At 39.8% G+C, this 18,953-nt stretch overlaps 1 long non-coding RNA gene and 1 pseudogene across 1 annotated transcript; one reads left to right on the top strand and one right to left on the bottom strand.

Annotated features, from left to right (window-relative positions):
- The window catches only part of LOC109464984, a 41,367-nt pseudogene extending 23,309 nt beyond the window's left edge, over positions 1-18,058 (top strand).
- On the bottom strand, positions 5,991-6,655 carry LOC109465006. Its single transcript, XR_002139927.1, has 3 exons — positions 6,645-6,655; positions 6,390-6,487; positions 5,991-6,182 (listed from the first exon to the last, which is right to left on the bottom strand). It is a non-coding gene; the product is annotated as an uncharacterized LOC109465006 (long non-coding RNA).
- Positions 18,059-18,953: the final 895 nt, after the last annotated feature.

Below are 18,953 nucleotides of genomic sequence, written 5' to 3'. Positions count from 1 at the left end.
GTGTCAGGTTTTGCTAGAAACTAGTTCATTTAAAAATTTATTTGCAACAATTTTGGGCTAACCAGAGGGCTAACTTCTTACGTGGATATGGAAAACATGCGTACATGTGGTAGAAGCATACCAGGTAACATACATGTGACAAAAACAGTGGTTAAACAATAGACGAATTCTTATGTTGGTGAGTGGTGATTATAACAATGATGGGACCATGGAAGACGTAATGTCCCACCTTTTTCTAAAATCAGTGGGTTTTGGGAAGTTAAAAGAAGAAAAGTTTTTTCTTTGTCTGTAACTTTAGTAAACTTACTAATAGGATAAACTGTAGAAGTTTGAATAGTCAATTCATTTCGAGCGTTGCTTTGAAAGGAACAGTTTGAGATAAAGTGTATTTCGTCTTCCACAGCCTTTGCATTACAATATTAACAAATTCTTTCACATACAGGTAGCCTTCTAATAACATTTATATATGTTGACTCTCAGGATATTGGAGGAAAACTCTCTTCCGCCTGGCCAAGTACATGGCGTGGGTGACCGTGTTCCTGGTGTCCACCAGTTCTGCGTTCTTCGTCCTCCTGTACAGTATGGACTGGGGGAAGGAGAAGAGTGACGCCTGGATGAAGGCCTTTGTTCTGTCCTTCATGGGGTCCAGTTGTGTAATGGACACTCTACAGGTGACACGTCTGCAAGACAATAAACATTTTTAATTAAGGCCACACCAATTTAATTTGTTGGTTCTCGGATTTTTTCAGAAAAAAATATGAAGCGACAGGGCAAGAAAAGATAAAAATAAAAACAGGTCTAGGCATCCTATCATAGGCTTAAATGCTACAAAATGAGCCATGAAGTCAACACAAAAGGCTGGGTTAAAATTTAAACATTGAATTTTGAACTTTTAATCAAACCACTGCAATGATAGATGGGAAAACTGTAACAACTAGGAAGAAAAGGACTTTCCTCAACTGTTGGGGGGGCAAAACATGAGCATTTTTCAGTTGATTCAGAACCAGAATCAATTTTTTTTGGCAAATCAGAAAAAAAAAACGAAGAGGCGAATCCGAGAACCGACAAATGAAATCGGTGTGGCCTATACAATTAACCAATGGTTTATTTGCGACTCACAGTGGCAGCCCTTAAGCTGAATTATAGTATGGCATTACAACAAGAGAATTTTTACACGTAGTCTATACCATTAATACCCAATTAATACAAGTTAACAAGCCTTACGTTAGGCCTGCACATATAAACATATTAAAACCATTTAGTTAATTTGTTAAAACATATAAATACAACAATCTAGCAGGTAATCATGTTAGATGGGCAACACCTGAGCGTGTCATGTCTCATTAAGTAGATCAACCAGGAAAGACAGTGTGTTCTTGCGATACCTCTCAGTTTTACATTTGAACATAGTATAACCAATCCAGTATAACCTAAGGGATATTATGTATCATTTTTGCACAGACATTTGATAAAAGCTTCGTGTTATTTGTTAGTAGAAATTCTTCGATCAGTGACTGTATTTTTGTAAGGTAAATTACGTACCTCCAAATTTTCGATGTCGACTGTACACCTTGATGACGGAGTGACCTAGTCTCGCGAGAACACGATAACACGAGACTAGGTCGAGGCTTGTGTGGAGGTACGTGATTTCCGTACAAAAATACAGTCACTGATCGAAGAATTTCTACTTACTGTTAATTCTACGTGACTGATGAACCTCTTCAACGATATTCGTGTTATTGTAATTTACTTCCACTTTTTAAAATGTTTATACATTGTCAATTATTTGACATTGATAATGGTTGGTGCTGAAACAGCCCATATGAGGTACTCAGTTTGTTTGCATCACCATGAATTATTGGAAAGTGTAAACAAACATGGCTGACATCTGTGTTTTTAGCTATAAAACACACTCGTGATGCGTCACACACATTTTTGCCCCTCCACTTCCTGAATCTTACTTATTTTGTAAAGAAATGACAAGAAAATTGACCTTTTGTATCGTCCTATAATATTATGCAAGGCAGCGTTAAGCTTGTTTTTGAAAAAGGTAATCCTTTTTCCCCAATATAGTGTGACATTCTGTCATTCACCACAGGTTATTCATACCCTCATGGTGCCGGGGACAGATTAAAAGAACAATGAAAATCCAAGATCGCATAACCATTCAAAAGAAAAAGTCATATTGCAAATCCATGTAAGATAAAATGTGATTAAGTAAATAGTTTGTGCTTATAAACCTGCATTTCCCCTCTGGTCTCTCAGTCACTGACGAAAGCTAGTGGATACTAGCTGAAACGTCTGACGTTTTCAAAATCATATCCAGTTGCTTGAGTAACTACTTTTTGGCGTATCGTATTATCTGGATGTCTAACCTTCATCGACGTAAGTGGTAAATATTTGCAAACCTCCATTCCTTGTAGATCTTTGTGCTTGCTGTGGGTCTGGCTGCCATCTGTAGCCTCCCGTCCCTCGCTAAGCCCTTTGCTATTCTGAGGGAAGACATGAAGTTGATCCTGCGGAACTCTACAGGTAAAGATGAAGTTGAACACTTTAATTTTAGAATTCCGATAACTACTTTCTCTGAATACGCTGCCTTTTGTTCTTGAATCTTGTTTTCTACAGAACATTGACTTTTTGTATCGTTCTGTAGTATTGTGCAATGCAGCTTTAAGCATGTTTTTGAAAATTAATCCTTTTCCACAATATAGCGAGACACTCACCACTTTAATTTTAGAATTCCGATGAATACTTTCTCTGAATACGCTGCCTTTTGTTCTTTAATCTTGTTTTCTACAGCCCAAAATTCAGACCACATCATCAAATTATTTATGTTGTGATATCAACACATTTATGTAATCATATTGCATTTACATTACGCGTTGCACCTAATAATTGTATTCAAAATTGATTTTAATTGAGAACATTTCAAAACTTTCATCAATTTGAGTTAGCATATCTTTTTTTTTTAAATTTCACTTTTTTTGTAAAATCATTATGTTATGATATTGCACTGTTATGGCGTATTGCGCCCAATAGTTGTATTCAATGTCGATTTCAACTAAGAGTATTTCTATAATTTCATCAACTTGGATTTGCGTATTTTTGTATAACTTATAAGCCTTTTTTAAATAAAATTATTCCTTTGCTTCTACAGCACCGAAGAAGGTCTATCCACCTGCCAAGCCTGATGTGAAGTCGGCTAGGAAGAAGAAGGAACTGAATAAGAAGTCAGCCTCAGTACTCAAGGAGTTTCTTCTTTTGTTTGTCTTTGTGGTGCTCCTCTTCTACATCGCCCAGGCGGATAAGGACCAACATGCCTTTTATGAGACCCAGTCACTGTCCAACAACATTCTGCAAGAATACGATGCGGTAAGCAAATGATTCATTCAATTTTTTTGCACGTACGTAGTAAAAACAATTTACAAAACATATTACAACATAAGAGTAAAATTATTGGGGTATGCCCCCATCTAACTTAATATTATCATACATATTAAGCTCTTACAATTTTTTATATCAAATAGTAATGACAACAAAGAAGTAATAAAATAAGTAAATTAAACAACATAATGAATCAATTAAACAAACAAAACAAGGTTGACAATTAGTAAATGAAACAATACAGTGAATCACTGTACTACTGCCTGTATTGAAAAAAAATGTCCATTTACGAAAATGCACTCACAGTCAGATATTCAACAGTAGTAGCGTGCAGACACAGATTTGATAATCACTAGTTCAATGGTTAGCAACCGTGTCTGAACCAAGAGGTCGGGGGTTCGAATCCCGGCTGTTTTCGCTCATATGACATGCACGCTCCTGGACATGTAAGGGTCGTAGTCCTTAGGGCAGGACTTTAAGCCATTATACTTCTCAACAAGAGCTGGTAAACTTATCATATAGACACTGTACATAGCGTCTGTCTTATCTGTTACAACAAGTGAAAGTGTAGTTTTTATTGCACTACAGTGGTTCACTTTCAATTTCATCTCTCATCTGATAGTAATGCGCTAAAAATAATTATAAATTTTATTAACAGATTAAAACACCGGACCAGTTTTATGCGTGGACTGAGGACGTCCTGCTGCCGACCCTTTACCCAGCCACCTGGTACAACGGAAGGGACATGAAGTACTTAGACCGACAGTTTGCACACAACACGGGATCCTTCCGCCTCGGTCCTCCACGTCTCACACAAAACAGACAACTTCCAGGTACGTCTGGAGAAATTCACTTCTTATTCCGCAACTATTGAAATATTGTCTTAAGGGGCTTAATTGAATTAATACATCTTCGTGTGGTTGTAGTCTACTGCCACTTTTCAAGCATCTCACATTTCGGACATTTATGGTTGGCGTTGAAACAGCCTACATGAGGCGCACTCAGTTTGTGGTACCACCAGAAATTACCAGTATGTAAACAAACATGGCTGACAGTTGTGTTTCCAGCATTTAAGCACACTCGTAAGGTGTCATATTTGCGCACCTTGGCACGTATTTGAAATGGATTAGGCTTTGTGAAGAAAGCACCAGAAATTGATTATTTGTATCGTCATATTGTCAGAAAATATAGCTTTAGCATCAAAGCATCCATCTTTTTTTTATTTTGAATAGGTATTACCTTTTTTGATGTCCTCTAACAAAACCGGTCATCGTATGTTTAAGGTGTCCTCACGGGCTAATTTGGCATTTTAAACTTATAATCATTTTGTCACAAAGAAATTTCAAAAGTACTGTAGTTGTACTGAATATTGATACCTGGATACAAAAGGGTTATGAATATGATTTTATGGACCATATGGATGACGTCATCATATTTTATTGCCACAAATTTAATTATCTTTAAAGTTATAATACAACACTTTGGTACAAATAACTGCAATAAAAGTATGATTTTTATGTGCATAATGGTCAAAGCTACAATTGTACGTTTGCACAAATTGATATCTACTAATTACCTGTAGTTATTAGAGAATAACCTAATAGCTAATCAAAATCTAGTTATTCTCTAATAAAGGGTAATAAAATCATATCCATATAACCCTTTTGTATCCAGGTATCAATATTCAGTACAACTACAGTTCTTTCGAAATTTCTTTGTGATAAAACGATTATAAGTTTAAAATGCCAAAATTAGCCAGTGAGGACACCTTGAATTTTGTCCATTACTACAGGCTCCATGGCGTGGAAGTTTGTTGATAACCTTGGCTGGAGCCTTCATCAGGGAAACGTGTCTGGTAAATGTTGGCGATTCCAGGTTCGGGACATGTTAACCTATCCAAACGGCACATTCCAATGCACAAATCACCACTCGTTTGACGTTCCGTTGGGTCATGAATCTGCTGTATCATTCTTTAATGTCTTGAAAGACAACGAGTTTTTCGACAAGTACACAAAATTCGTGACAATCGCCGTTAACTTCTACAATCCCAGCCTGAAGCTGTTCAGTGTGGTGAACATGATCTTAAATCGTTCCGGAGTAGGGCATCTCGTACCAACAGCGACAATCACTTCATTCAGATTGTTTCAGTACGAAACTGATGCTGACTATGTCGACTTGTTCATGCACATTCTATTTACACTACTGTTCTTAGTTATGCTTTGTAACGAACTAAAAGCCATGAAAAACAATGGATGCAAATATTTCACGTCGAAATGGAATGCCCTCGGATGCGTTAGCCTCATCGGTACTGCCACAACAATCTCCGTCTTCATCAAGAGATATGTGGTGGCATCGGAGACACTTGCAATGGTCGCCAAAAGTAACGGTACGTACATTGTATAACATGTCGCTAGTGCTTCTGTTCTTATTAAACAATCTTGATATTTTTTCCAAAAAGTCTTGCCATTGTTTCAAAAACGTTGAGATTTTTTTATAATCTGATACAATCTATGTTCCCCTTCTTTATACATCTAAGGCCACACTGATTTAATTTTATGGATGACATCCTCTGGGGACCACAAAACTAATGCGAGAGGGCGAAAAAAAAATTCAGCAAAAAAAAAATGCTGCTTAACCACAGGAATACAAAGCCAATATTGCGGATTGAACCACAGGACACAGTGACTGCATCAAACAAGTTTTTATTTGCAGGAGGTAGATGTAGTTAGTCTTATTCAGGTCTCATCCTCCTTCACAGATTCCTCCTTCGCAGCTTCCTCCTTCGCAGTTTTCTCTCCCTACAGAAAAATGTAAAAGGTATTGCTTGACCTACATTGTAGGTAGATATATACATGAATTATATATACAGTATATAGTTTATACTTTATACCCTATAGAAGTGCATACAACAAGGGGATTGAATAGATGTGGATTTTATTTCAGATAAAAGTTTGAGATCGATATTTTGGGCAAAATGTAAAAGGTACAGCAGAAACAGTACCCACCTGAAAGTTAGTGGTCCATCTTCTTCCTCTCTAGATCCCTTCCTCTCCAGCTTTCTCTTTACTCTTGTACGCTCTTCAACACGAGTGGCTTTGCAAACCTACAGAAAAATGACATGGTATGCAAAATCCATTTACTCTTGGAATGTATGTTTCCAAATAAAATTGTAAGTGTATTGTAAAAATTACAACATTACTAATGCGGGTGAGAATGAATGTACAATTAAAACATGAGGTACACAATAATATTTAACCCACCTGGCACACTGAATGAATGCTCTGAAACACTGCAGTGTCTGTTTCCCCACACTGCCAGCATACCAGTGGCAGAATGGCCAGTGCCCTAGACTTGACTCGCGCAGAGTACACCTCCACTGGTGCACTACATGAAAGAGCCCTGCACAAAACGGATGTGAAACAGAGAAATAAAACTCATTTTTCAAATAGGAAATTTTGTGAAATAATTTTTGCAAGAGCTCACTATTAAAAAATACACCCAACAGAAAATTAACAAAAAACTTGCATGAAGAAATGCATCTTGTTGGAAATTTGCCATATGACTACAACATCATAATCTACATAAAACTACTGTAAATCATTGACAACTTTATTTTGTCTGTATCATAACACGTGTACGCGCCCCTCCCCATAAATTTTGCAACGGATACTGGATCGAAATCAGAAAAACAAAACAAACAAAAAAATAACTGAACTATTCTTACCTCAAAAGCTGACTTCTGCTGACAATCTTTGGCTTTAGTTGTTGCAGTTTTATCAACAACAATACGGACAAAACAGCCGAACCGCACTGAGAAGTGGCCTGGCCAATTTAAAGGCCACCTCAACACAGCTCCCATTTTCTCTCAAACGTGTGGTGGCCGCTCTAGAAAGGACGTCTGTCCGGGCGATACTCGCTGGCTGCCACGAGTCGCTCGTGAAGCTGGGCAAACGTTACATCCCCCTCGCCAATGTCGATGGCATACCAGTCGACAACAACGCCTCCAGTTTGACGTACTTTGAGGACGACGCTGCCCCGCCATCTCTTGCAAACTTCGCGCTCTACATTGTTAGTGTAGCTAGTACGCATGTGCAAAGGGTTCATTTACGACAAAATTTACGTTTTGCGGTAGTACAAAAGAAGTTTTACGATAAGCCGCCCTTTTGCGGCATTCATGAGTCGGCAGTCTGTACCGAGTTCCAGCCGAGTTCCGGAGTTCCGTGAAGCCTCAAAAGACATGATTTTTTTTTTTTGGAGAACAAGCGAAAATCAATGCGCGCGTGGATGTCATCCATACAATTAAATCAGTGTGGCCTAAGCTGTAAAGATAAATTTATATTTCCAATGAGCTTAGACAAACCTTTTATATTGAAACATACCTGTCCTTACCTTTTTTCTATTACTAAGAAACGAGAAGAAACCGAATTTACTTAATTACTTAATTGTAGCTACTTAACGATGTATATACATGTAACGTTATCTGTATTCCATCCTTTTTTGTAACCTGTACTTAACCCTGTTGGGTATGAGTGTACAATAAAATTCTTCATTCATTCATTAAAAATTACATTACACAAGTTGAACACAACAATTTAAACGATCTTTGGATTTTCCAGGAAATCTTGAGGTTTTCTCTAGAAAAGTCTTGATTTTTAAAAAAATCTTTAAAAAAAATCATTTTTTCGATTTTCAACGATGCGTGACGACTCCCGCTGGGAGTCATTATGACCCGTACGGTACCAGGGACATTTTTTTCACAAAATATCAGTTATATATTATTTAGCCTAACCTGAACAAAAACATTTATGCAAAGTGCTCCGGATTGTCCAAATTTAGTCTGGACGCAGTTCAATCGGTAAAGTAAGATTATAATTTTGTAGGAATGTGTAAAAAATGGACATTTTCAGTTTGTCCCGCATTCATATGAAACATTACATTACATTATTTGTATCAAACTTTGTAGTAGGTGATTTTAATTATCGTTATTCGGGTCACAAAAAACAAAACACATTCACACATTGTAGTGGTTGCACAACTCGAGTAAAAAATTATATCATAACAAACGCATTCCTCTCGAGCAAAGGATTTGCCAATTTTGCGATTTAGATAAGATTGAGGATGAGTATCATTATTTTGTGGTCGACTGCACGTTATATAGTAATGAGAGAGATTTCCTATATTCTTATGTAATAGATAAGTTCCCCAGCTTTGGACATTTAAATGAATCAGAAAAATTCATATTTCTTATCAAACTTGACAACCCATGTATCATTAGTTCTATATGCTCGTACATCTATTACTGCGTCAAGAAGCGAGAAGAAGTTGAACATGTAAATAGTAGACCACATCAGTACGTATAGTTTAAGTGTCATTGCTGTATCCTTTTCCTTGTCTATCCATGACCTGTACTTAGCTTGTTGGAGCTCAAACGTACAATAAAGGTCTTTCATTCATTATCAAACGCCACCACAAAAGTAATTTATGTACCACTCTAATATATTTATCCACCAGGTGAGCTGGGATTTGAACGCTTTGTTGACCTGCAAACCACTGCATGGTGGGATGCTTGTTTTAAACACGTCCTGGGTCTTGTTGTCTTCATCAACACCATATCCCTACTTCGCGTCGTCCGCTTCAGTCAAACAATCGGCAAACTCCTGGCTCTTCCCGGCATCATGAAGGAGGAGCTCTTGTCGTTCTTGGTTGTTGCTGCCATCGCCTTTATCGCCTTCATCAGTGCAGGTAAGTGTTTAGTTTGGACAAAACATAAACGATCATTAGGCCACAGCAAGTAAATTTTATGGATGACATCCTCTGCAGACTCCACATCTAATGCGAGCGGGCGAAAAAAAACAAGGCCGGCCGAAAAAAAACAAGGTTCCTACAGTTAAAAATTTCTTCTTCTTCTTCTTCTTCTTCTTCTTCTTCTTCTTCTTTCCCGTACGTGCACAACCTCAATAAGTTGAGGGCTCCGGCACGGTGAGGGGTAGGGGTTTTTGATTTGGATTTGGGGTGTCGCTCTTATTTTGTATTGTGTATATGATGTGTATATATATGTTGTTGTAGTCTGTTGGCTACAGACTACAAGCTCCTCAATGGGCAGGGGCGCCACTCCCTGTCCGCCAGCTGGGTGGCGGTGAGTACCCGATTTTGACTCAATCATGGTACAAATGGTTTTGATTCAGTGGGAACATCACATATACACAGCCATCATCACATATCACTGCATCAAAGTTAGAAACAAAACATTAAATCAGAGCCTTTTCTTGTTTCCTCTCTTTATAGTTATCTGCCACCACGTTCCGGCATGGAAACAGACATCTTTGCCCATTTTCGGCATGTTGACCAGTGTTAGTAGGCAACAAAATTTCTTGTTTTTTTTCTCCAAAATCAGGCGAAAATCAATGCACGCGCTGATGTCATCCATAAAAATTACTTGCTGTGGCCTCAAACACAATGTTGGTCTGCAGGTGTGGCTTATTTTCCCGCTACATGCGCAATCTGTACCTCGTGTGCTCAACAGAATTAGTTTCATTTCATGCTATAGATAAATTTAATTTCATCATAGAAGGCTAAAACCCTTACTGTGTACAAATAGGTAAATATATCAAAGAATGTTTAGACCTTAGAACAAGTAGTATTAGTTGACCCACCTATTGTTTTGTACGTAGGATATTTTCGTTGTACCCATGTATAATTGTCTGTATCTACATGTCTGAGACCTTAAGAAAGTCGCTGTACTTTTGTTGTGTCAATAAAGGTCTCAAAGAGGTCATAAAGAAAACCCCACAAGCCTGTTCTCATGGTAAAAGTAGCAGCATGGCACATGAACAAGTGCAATATTCAAGCAGTACAATATCCAGGACTAAAGTGTATTTTACTTGTGTCAATTAGATCTAAAGGATTCTTTTTAATTGCAGTCTCGGTGTGCAACTAGTCCAACACACACATTTTAACCCCTAAGTTCCCCATGCCATAAAGGGGCTGTCCTATGTGCTTTAACCTTTCATCTAATAAAATTCATAACCATCAATATAATTTAACTTATAGGACACCTCATATTCGGAGGCCACATGGAATCTTACGTAGACCTGTACCACACAACGTTTGCACTCTTCGAGATGATGCTTGGCAGGTTAGTAAAAGAACTTTATTGCACGACAATTGCGCATGGTACAGTGTACATAAAGAAAGTAACAAACAATGAAATAGATGTGTTGAATAAGACCTAATGTCGAATAAAACCTAACATATCTTAATTACTCAAACAATAAGGGATAGCACAAGTCTTCGATAAAGTGTTACAATTGAATGAATGAATTGGGCTAATGGCAAGTTTCGGTATTTTTTCTAATAGCAAAGCATTTCTTTGTATATCTACCTATTTTTGCGTTGTGGTTTAGTGACGTACAAGAGCTCTATGTAACTTGATACTAAACAGTGTGCTATTTTTATACAAGCTACACAGTAAATATAAAGCATGGCAGAAAATAATGCACAGGAGTTTTATGTAAATAAAAACTAAACCTAAACGGTTTACATAAATGATATGATGTGTATAAAACATGGATTACATGATAAAGTACTGAAAAGTTAATGACCAAGTTAATATCAGTTAATATTCATGTAAACATAATTTACGAATGAAACATATTTATCATCAAATATGAAACACTTAAGCACGAAGTTGTATCAAATATTAAATATAGAGTAACTCGCTCAACTACAAGTGGGCACCCTTACTTTGTTAAAGTGCCAAAATCCAACACCCAGCTCCACATGTCTTCATATGTACCAAGGACTGGCAGGCTGTGGAACTCCTTACCAGCCTCGGTCTTCCCTGACTGTCCTGATATGACTAAGTTCAAGACTGCTGCAAACAGATTCTTGTTGAACTCATCTTAGAGATTTTTTTTTACTTTATGACAATTATGTACCATGCAATTATGTATTAGGTAAAATGTATTTGATAGTTTGGGATGGAATGTGCTGTGTACTTAAGCAAGGGGAATTGATGTGACATTATATTGAACCGAAAATCATCGATATACGATGTTAAGATCAGGTTTACTTTGCACTGATCAGAAAAAAAAATCTGTGTTTTGATTCTAGGTTCTTCGCCCAAGACATGTTGGACTCCAACCCTCTCACCGGGCCGATCTTCTTCTCTTCCTTCATGATCTGCATCTTCATCCTCCTGATGAACTTCCTCATGACCATCGTCTGTGACGCCATTTCCGCTGACGTTGACGTCGAGCATGATCAAGAGCTGGCCGAGTACATATGGAGGAGCTTCCGGGCTATGTTGGGGTTTCACAGCACGCCGGATAAGAAGAATAAATCAGGTAAGTTGGTTTTTTGGTATAAATAACAGCCAAAGCCTCATGTCCTGCCTTCCTGATATCTGCCAGCTCTTCCAAATGTTTTTCCTAGAAATGTTTTAGAAAATTAGAAAACGGTCAAAAGAATTATAAAATAAAAGTCAAGCAGTACAAAAAAACAACAACAGAAAAACTGTACACATGTAGATAAACATGCTATACCTCCATTGAACAACCAACATGCCATATCATAAAAGAAAGCAAAAGCTAATCTACTAAAGATAATTACGTTCTGTAATGTGTTAAGATGCCCTTTAGCCCCATAAGGGGCTCATCAAACACACATACGTACATAAAACAGATATCCACAAAAACACAGATTACATACAATTACAAGTTAAAAATTAAGAATTGAGTCCAGAGGTCACATAACAAACCATGGCTAAAATGGCAACAAACTATCAACAATTAAACTTGCAGGTTACTAATTTGCTCCTACAGTATAAACAATTATTACCATGTAAAATCATTTTCCTAAACTGTCTACATCAGATATAGTCTTAAAAGTTCACTTGGCCACAGCTTTTTAGATATGTATATAGGCGAACATCCTCAAGTTGATCAAAAGTACATCATTACATGTAGTAATAACTGAAATAATCTTTCAAATTGTGATACAAGCACCAAACTTGGTACAAATATTCATGAGACATTACTCTTTTGAAAAAGTACGCGGGCCACTTGATTTGACTTTTGGCGCTTTTTGGTACTGCAGCCGACCTTCCGGGCTTTGTATCTTCTGTTCTAAACATGCTACAGTCATGATTTTTATGTGGTAGAAAGCTGTTAAAATAAGAAAGAAGTGACGTAAATTTGGTGTCTCTAGCAATTTGCTCCGAGTGATTACGCTAGGGGGCGCCAAAAGTCAAAGGGTCAAGGGTCACGCCCAGCAATGGCTGCCATTTTGGGGATGTCCCAGCACTGGGGAAGAATCTGATGCCATCCTCAGTGGGGGAGTCCCAAATGGCCAGCTTTTCAACATTGCTGGATAGTTTAGACAGGGCTTAAAGTTATTTTGAGTTCCTTTTTTGGTTTTTGTGTATTAGTCAGACATAATGTGACAAGCATCTCCAACAGTGAGTATGCCCCCCTCCCACCCCTACCAGCTTTGTTTATGAGTTATCAGATGTTTATTCTGTTTTCTCCCCATACTACAATTTACAATATTGTGACCCTTGACCTGAAAGTTGAGGTAGATCACTACCTCAGGCGCATTTGAGTTCTACTCTCCTTGCGGCAAGAGGGCGCATGTCAAGATTGACAATGGCGGCCAGTGATCACAAGCAGGGAGTCCTGAGACCTGTGCTGGACTTCATCGCTGGATGGAGACGGTGAAGGGCGGAAGTAGGTGCCTTGAAGGATTACCTACAACGGCCACTGGACTACGTGAAGGAAAACACACATGAAAAACCATGCTGTAGGAGTTGCGACCACAGTAGTTATATAGCAATGGAAAAGACAAGATGGCAAGGCAATACAACACTAGGGTTGAAGTCCCTAATCAAGCTCTCTTTGCTGAACTGGATTCAAGGAAATCACAGGACGGCTTACCCCCAAATCCGCAAGGAAGGGGCAGGCTTGATTATGGTTCTGGCAGGGAGAGAAGAATGGTGAACTGCAGATCTATAACTACTATATCAACTCTGAATGTAAGGACAATCAAGGAGACACAGAGGAGAGAGGAATCGTCAACAAATATGGCCATACAAGGCATTGATGTACTGGGAATACAGGAACACCGCATTGTGCATGAGGATGAAGTCCGGTATGAAAGCATACATGGTAACACCCTAATAACTACGACAGCAAGTAGAAACCTGGCTGGTGCAGCAGTTGGCGGGGTGGGGATATTGCTGAGCACGAAAGCTTTCAACTCACTGGCAAAGGTGACTCCATTCAACGGGCGAATACTGATTGTAAGCTTCCAGGGAAATCCAGTAACGACCATAATAGTTACATACTGCCCTACCAACGTAGCAGATGAAGACATCATAAGTGAGCACTACGATAGTCTCAGGAGGGCAATACAGTCTGTCCCAGCACACAATCTCCTGATGGTTGTGGGAGACTTTAACGCCAGGCTAGGAGATGAAGAGGCAAGGTACACACTACACAGTGAAACTAATAGAAATGGCAGGATGCTATTAGAGCTGACCAGCGAGCAAAACCTGATTATCTGTAACACAAGATTTCAGAAGAAAGCGGGGAAACTGTGGACCTACATGAGCCCGGGAGGAAATAGGTACCAACTAGACTACATTCTGATTCGTAGGAAGTGGCAAAACAGTATGCTAAACGCAGAGGCGTACAGCACTTTTGCGAGCGTAGGCTCTGACCACAGGATTGTTTCAGCTCGAGTAAGGCTCAGTCTGAGAAAGAAGAAGGCTGAACCAAGGAAGAAACGGTATGACTGGGGAGCCCTCAGAGTGAGCACAGACCTTCAGGAGTGCTATGCCATAGAAGTATGCAACAGATTCCAACCCTTGTACGAAGAAGGTGAAACCGCGACAGAGAGGTATGAGAGGTTTATAACAGCAAATGAGGAAGCAGCAGAGGAAGTGATCCCTGTCAAGAAAAGAGAAAAGAGAGCAGAATACTCCAGTGATCCACGAGTGACACAGGCCAGGGATGAGGTCAACAAAACGTACGAAATATTCTTACAAAATGGACATGAAAAGAACAGGCAAGAACTCAAACAAGCCCGAAGACGACTAGAGGAAACATATACAGAAGTCGCAGAGGAAGATCTTGCACAGAAAATTAGGAAGGTTGAAATGTCACATGAGAACAACAGACATGGGCAGAGCTGGAAGTTGATAAAAGAGATAACTAACAGGAATGAGGGACAGAAAAGCTTGCTGGAAGGGAACACACAAAAAGAGAGACTGGAAAGATGGTATAGCCATTTTAAGAACCTCCTTGGAAACCCCCCAGACATAGTAAATGAAGATGAAGAGATTCCAACTGTCCTGGAAGACCTAGACATAAAGGTGGGCCCCTTTGATAGGGAAGAATATGAGAATGCAAGGAAGTCACTGGTTGAGGGAAAAAGTAGCGGTGAGGATGGGATTCCGCCTGAAGTGCTGAAAAGGTGTAAAGATCTGGACGGGATAATTTTGGACTTCTGCAACAAGGCACTGTGCGAGGGTGAGAAGCCGGCACAATGGAGTACCTTAAACATTGTGCCCATACCAAAATCCGGGAACCTCAGGCTTCCAGGGAACTACCGAGGCATCAGCCTGAGCTCTATTGTTGCCAAGACATACAATAGAATGATTCTTAACAGAATAAGACCGGCTCTGGATAAACATCTGAGAAGGAATCAGAACGGCTTTAGGGTGGGAAGATCAACTGTGGGACATATTCTGGCACTCCGCAGATTGATTGAAGGTATCAAGACTTACGACTTGACTGCAATAATAACATTTATTGACTTTAAGAAAGCATTTGATACCATACACCGAGGCAAGATGCTTAAGATTCTTCGAGCATATGGCATACCTGAGCAGCTGGTGGGAGCCATAGCCAGTATGTACCAGGGCACAAAGGCGAAGGTCATCACCCCGGATGGAGAAACGGAGCTCTTTGAGTTGTACGCAGGGGTGCTGCAAGGGGACACACTTGCTCCATACCTTTTTGTGATAGTCCTTGACTATGCACTGAGGGCTGCTATAGAGGGTAGGGAGGAAGAGCTTGGTCTGCATATAGAGAAGAGGAGGAGCAGAAGAGTGGGCCCGAAGGTAGTCACTGATCTGGATTTCGCTGACGACATAGCGCTTCTGTCGGAGGCAATCCAACAAGCTCAAGTGCTGCTAGGGCGTGTGGAGAGTTCAGTGGGAGAAGTCGGTCTTCGCATGAATGCTGGAAAGACAAAGTTTATGGCTTTCAACATTCCGGCTCCATACAACCTCACAACAAATGATGGTACCAACCTAGATGAGGTAAAGGACTTTAAGTACCTGGGGTCTAGAATGGAGAGCACAGCAAGGGACATCACTGCAAGGAAAGCAGCAGCCTGGCAAGCTTGCAACAAGCTGAAAAACATCTGGAGATCGAACCTCTCACGTGGATTGAAGGTGAGGCTCTTCCTCTCGACTGTTGAGGCAGTCCTCCTGTATGGATGCGAGGCATGGACTCTTACCACCAAGCTAGAAAAGCAGTTGGACGGATGCTATACGAGGTTGCTAAGAACTGCACTCAACATCCACTGGTCACAGCATGTTACGAACAGGGACCTTTACGCCGACCTACCAAGACTCTCTAGCAAAATTAGATCAAGAAGGCTTAGGTTTGCAGGACACTGTCATAGGAGCAGAGAGGAGATTGTGGCCGAGCTGGTACTGTGGACTCCCAAGCATGGGAGGAGGAAGGCCGGCAGACCGGCTGCAACCTACATAGACTGCCTAAGGAGAGACACTGGCCTGGAGGTGGACTACTTGGGTCAAGTGATGGAAGATAGGGAGTGTTGGTCAGCCATTTTGTCTCGAGGCCAGGGACACCAGGACTCGACATAAGTCAAGTAAGTAAGTCAAGTCAAAAGTCAAATTAGCGCCCTTGGACTCCAAGTTGGAGCAAATTGTGCACCGGCAAAAAACGCCCCTGCAGTTCGAACGCAAGCTGCTAGAAACACCAAATTTACGTTACTTTCTTACTTTAACAGCTTTTTACCTCATAAAAATCATGACTGTAGCATGTTTAGAACAGGAGATACAAAGCCCGGAAGGTCGGCTGAGTACCAAAAAGCGCCGCTAGGGGGCGCCAAAAGTCAAATCAAGTGGCCCGCGTACTTTTTCAAAAGAGTAATGTCTCATGAATATCTGTACCAAGTTTGGTGCTTGTATCACAATCTGAAAGATTCCTCCAAAATTTGATGTTATCTGCTCCACTAATTTCACATGGCTTTGACAATTTTGGTATCTCCAACAGTGTGGTAAGGCCATGTTTATTTCATTGTATGGATGACATCTGCGTGCGCATGGATCTTCGCCTGTTTCCAAGAAACAAGTTTTCGTTCACACTGTAAATTCTCTAGAACAGCTGCAAAATGAGAAAGTATATGCCGTAAATTGCAAACAAAAAAATGGGAAAACAATACTAATATCGTAGAATGCCAGAAAGAAGAAAATTTGAAGACTATTAGTCCCCATACTATACTCTGTGTGTTTAGCCATTTCTTCCGCCTTCATGACCATAATCAATGCACTTTTTTGCCAAACTTTTTTATTCGTACGCTCGCATCAGTTTTTAGGTTCTCCGGGGATGTCACTCATGTATTCCGATCAACATGGCCGCACCTTAAAAAAGAACAATGCATCATGACAAAAAGTTGTATCAGTGAATATACATCTGTTTATGTCTGGTCGTGTTTATTCTAAATGGTTCCTGACAGTTCCTGGAGTGCTCGTGATTAACAGAATAATTAATAAAGATTTTGTTTGTTTGTTTGTTTGTTTGTTTGTTGCAAGGTGTATTAAAAATGGAAGAGCTGAAGTCCAACTTGTGCATCATTCGGGACAAACTGGACGAAGGTCTGGACATCTGTGAATCCATCCTGCCATCACAAGGACAGAAGAGCCGAGCCAGCGTCTTCAAGACTGGTGTTGGTAACACTTCTTACAAGGTCATCCGTGAAGAACCTAAGTTAGCAACGATTGCAGAAGAAAATAGTCAAGCCCAACAACAAGAGGACAGCATTTCAAGGAAACATCGTGGCACCACCAAACCAGCTGTAGAGAAGGTGGTCCGGTATATCCAGGTTGCAGCAGCTCCACGTGAGAAGCAAAATGTAATGTAACAGTTGACACACCAAATTGGAAACAACAGCCTTAAGAAAACACGTGGATCTCCGATCTAAAGCTCACCGCTGAAGACAAGGCCGTACTCCTTAGTGATGAGGTGCTGACAGACAAACACATCCATGCCGCACAGATGTTACTCCGCCGTCAGTATCCGGGATTGGGAGGACTACAAGATACGGCAGTAGGAGCGTCTTCGTACGGATACACACGGGTCTCCGGAGAAGGTCTACAGATTCACCACACCGGCCTCTTCCACTAGCACTGGGTACTCTCGTCCTCCATAGGTGGACATGTCGGTGTTTATAACAGTATCCCCGGTAGGATAACTGGGTTGTTGGAGGACCAGTTGTGTCAGTGCTACGCGCCTGTCTCCAACATGGCCACCGATGTACTGACTGTTAAAGTACCATGTGTGCAGCTGCAGGAAAGCGTGCCATAGCGTGGGCGGTAGACATCGCGAAGGGGACGGATGTGACTTTGTTACATGTAACATAGTGTAAACATGTTATACACTACTATTAGCTACTTTTACAACCCCGTTTATATGTGCAAGTACATGTACAAGGAGTTGTAAAATATTTGTCTTTGTGTATCACTGTCAAGTCCATTACTGAGAAAAAGTGACAATCATGGAACAATTTCTAAAAGCCTACATTTTTATCAATTTATACCACAGTTTTTATAAAGGTTGTTATCACTTTTGTATATGGGATGTGTTTTCTGTGATGTGAAAATAACGTGTATCAGAATGTGTATATCTTAAACTTTCATCATTATATATATGATATGTCATGGTATAGTCATTATATCAACTACATACAACTTATACATTTTATCGTTCTGGAAGTTTGATTCTTTATTGTATTAAACCGTGTAACTATTATTTGCTATTAAGATAAGCGAGTGTAGCTTTACGTCAATGAAGGTTAGACGTCAAGGTAATACGATACGCCAAAAAGAAGTTACTCAAGCTGCTGGATATGATTTTGCAAACGTCAGACGTTTCAGCTAGTATTCACTAGCTTTCGTCAGTGACTGAGAGACCAGAGGGGAAATGCAGGTTTATAAGCACAAACTATTGATTGAAATGCAAATAAAGTGAAGACAAAGCTTGTATAAGCCTCTATACAAGGGCACACACGTCACAGTAGTATTGTATAGATTAAGTTGTTATATTTGTATTCGGTAGTTTTTGAATGTAACAATCTACTATCGTTGTTTGTTTCATATTGGATAGCAATAAACTTATTCCCAACTTATTACCTTTCTTAATTGTGTATTGGTGGCTCATAATTAAGGAGTAGGCTTCTGTTTTCAGTATAAATTAGAGCACTTGTGTATCGGAGTCTTGGGATATAAAAACGTTTAACGTTAGTCAGACCGGGGGGGG

This window comes from Branchiostoma belcheri, unplaced genomic scaffold, assembly GCF_001625305.1.
Source record: "Branchiostoma belcheri isolate BF01 breed outbred unplaced genomic scaffold, Haploidv18h27 scaffold145, whole genome shotgun sequence".
Classification (NCBI taxonomy): Eukaryota; Metazoa; Chordata; class Leptocardii; order Amphioxiformes; family Branchiostomatidae; genus Branchiostoma; species Branchiostoma belcheri.
The sequence above is the reverse complement of the archived record's forward strand: the minus strand, read 5'-3'. Positions and strand labels throughout refer to the sequence as shown.